The sequence below is a fragment of the Capsicum annuum genome, chromosome 1 (assembly GCF_002878395.1).
Source record: "Capsicum annuum cultivar UCD-10X-F1 chromosome 1, UCD10Xv1.1, whole genome shotgun sequence".
In the NCBI taxonomy this organism is placed as follows: domain Eukaryota; kingdom Viridiplantae; phylum Streptophyta; class Magnoliopsida; order Solanales; family Solanaceae; genus Capsicum; species Capsicum annuum.
The window spans coordinates 101830201-101833237 of NC_061111.1; the positions used below are offsets into that span (position 1 = coordinate 101830201).

Consider the following 3037-nt stretch of genomic DNA (forward strand, 5'->3'; position numbering starts at 1 on the left):
ACCTCTTTCTTAGAGGAAAGACTTTGAAACTATATAAATAGATGACACCTTTCTCATACCATTATACAATAGCATCCACAATGTAGTCTTTTAAAGAGTCTAGTTTATGGGGAGATTTTATCTCTCATTAGTTTTATGCTTTTTAAAATTATTTTTAATATTGGATTTTATATGTTGGCCGATTTGCCAAATCATATAATAATATTATGTTTTTAGTATTGTTTTACGTGTTGTCTGAATTGTCTCCACAATGGTTTGCAACTAATAGTTTCCGCATGATGCCCTCTCGATTTCGAACCCAACAAGTGACATCAAAGCCTATGGTTCAAAGGTCTAGAGGTTTGGTGAAACGAGGTTGAAGCAAGTTCATGACGGTTCAAACCAATTTGCAACCAATTTGACCATAATGACGATTTTGTCTAACTACAAGTGGCCGGAGACAATTGTCAATCATATTTCAATAATTCTACTGTCACATATTTGAAAATAAAGTTCACTTTTAACCCTGTAAAAGGGCTTCAATATTTTTAACCCGAAAATGGCTGATATATTTTAATCCAAAGAGGCTCAATTTTAAAGCATGTCAAACAGCAGTGATATATGGTGAATCTGAGAAGAATGAAGATGATGCACAAGAAGAAGGAAGATCAAGAATATTTTGCAGAAAATCATGCCAAAAAGGGGAGATTTGTTAGAATTTTTGCCCTGATTTTCTTACCAAAAGTAAGTTTCTACTTTTTCTTGTAAGGAAAAATAAAAGTAACCATAAATACTTTTACTCTTCCTGAAAGGAAAATATAAAACATTTTTCCATATTTGGCTACCTCTTTCTTAGAAGAAAAGTTTTAAAACTCTATAAATAGATGACCCCTTTCTCTTAGCATAACACAATAGCATCTACAATGTAGTTAAAGAGTCTAGTTTATAGGGAGATTTTATCTCTCATTAGTTTTATGCTTTTTAATTTTATTTTTTAGTATTACGTTTTATATGTAGGCCGATTGACCACATAATATAATAATATTATATTTTTAGTATTGTTTTATGTGTCGTCTGAATTGTCACAACAATGGTTTGCAACTAATAGCTTCCGCATGACGCCCTCTCGATTTCGAATCCAACAACTATCTTAGTTGTTCCTTGCTTAGTTTTCCCATACTTATTCTTTCTAAGATGGATCAAGTCAGTTCACATGGGTGACCCACAATCCAGACCCAAATATCTAATAAGTTGGAATTAAAGTAAAATAAGTTAGTCCATGACTATTTACCATAAATATTAGTAAACCTTGCGATCGAAAAGAGTTTAACTTCGATGCATTGATATAATAAAAAACATTTACACATTCATGAGTAACTTTTTAAATAAGCATTATATTTAATATGATAAAAGTAGTCACTAACCTGCTACTAAAAATCAAATATATTCTAATTATAGTTAATATATTCATCAAGTTATTAGAGTTGATAAGTTATACAACATCTAAAATAGTTGAACTTTAGCACCATTTCCATTTATTGAAATAAGAGTTAGGCTTTCCTTGTAAACTGTGACTCTCAAACTCGTGGGAAAACCATGTAAATTAAGTTCCTTGACTTCATTAGAATTAAGATCATAGGCAATCAAATATCCAGTTTTGCTTTGAAGAAGCAACAAATTATCCTTACAGACTGTTAATGGGCATTCAATATGAAGAGGTCCAATTGAGCATCTCTTTATCCACAACTCCCTTTTACTGTACTCCTTCATTATCCATATATCCATCATATTTTTTGCTGGATTCCTTGACATTGGATCAGGGTAACAAATCAACGTAAGACAGTTATATAAAATAACGAGGCCAAAACATTTGCCATCAAACCAATGAATTGTATTTGGCAATTCAATATTGTAAAATTTTTCGGAGCTCATGCCAAAACAAAGAATTATTGTACCGTCTGCATGGGTAAACCAATGAAAGACACTCTTGTATAGTATCTCCGAACAAGGCGTCCAAAACACTATAGGCAGTTGTTGACCATTCAATTCTCTCCAAGAATCAATGCACAAGTCAAAAATATCAACTTTCATATCTTTCTCACAAGGATCCTTGTAAACTTCTGATATCCTAACAAATTTATAATTCTTTGCAACCAAGTCAAAGCCAAATCCAACACCACTAATGGAACGTCTGAAACCTTGTGGAATACTTAAAGGGCAAGGTGGAATTAATTTGTAATTTCTAGTTGTTGGATTAAACAAGATAATGGTCAGGGAATCTGACAAGGAAATCAAACCATTGCAAGGACCAATGAGTTGATGAAAAGCACTTGCACTTGTGGTTGTCAGATATGGAACTTCTACATCTGGAGAAATAGGCGTAAGATCAAAAGCATCCTCACTTAAAAGGAAAGATAAGATATTTTTATAGAGGTTTAGGTTCATCTTGTTTGATGGAATGCTTGAAGAGAATCAATTCATCATTTGTGTTAGTTGAGTAATTTAAATGAAGACTAATGAAAGTGGATGACTTTATGATATTGCAAAACATTCTACAAGTGCATTGCAATCGCAGTACTGATTTCACTGGAAGTATTAGAAGTATATATATCACCACGTCTTTAGACAATTCTTTCATAATTCCATCCACCATATTTTGTTTTGTGCACTGTAACCTACCTCACCTTCTCAAAATGACGTCTGTGGTGTAAAAGCTATAACACCTCCTAAAGATTTCTGTCGTTTTTTTTTTTTGGATTCAAAAAGTTATTCCTTGAACATTGAGCTTCCTAACAAATACTCACACAGTTTGAATTTTGTGGTTTTGAGGGTTTTATGGTATATCATTATTCTTCAACAGAGAGTTCTAAGGATCGAAAAACTTATTCCTCAAAAACAAAATACATGCTATTTTTTCCACAAAAGAGCGGTACTTTTATTTATCAATAAAGAGTCAAAAATTGATGTTTCAAGATTTTACTATCGTGAAATAAGATAGTAAAATCTAATAAATGATTCCCTTTTCATTGTATTTTTTTTAAATAAAAAATTAGATTGG

The 3037-nt window shown here is 31.9% G+C and overlaps 1 pseudogene; it reads right to left on the reverse strand.

Annotated features, from left to right (window-relative positions):
* Nucleotides 1-1482: 1482 nt before the first annotated feature.
* Nucleotides 1483-2632, reverse strand: LOC107855813 (annotated as a pseudogene).
* Between the last annotated feature and the right edge of the window lie 405 nt (nucleotides 2633-3037).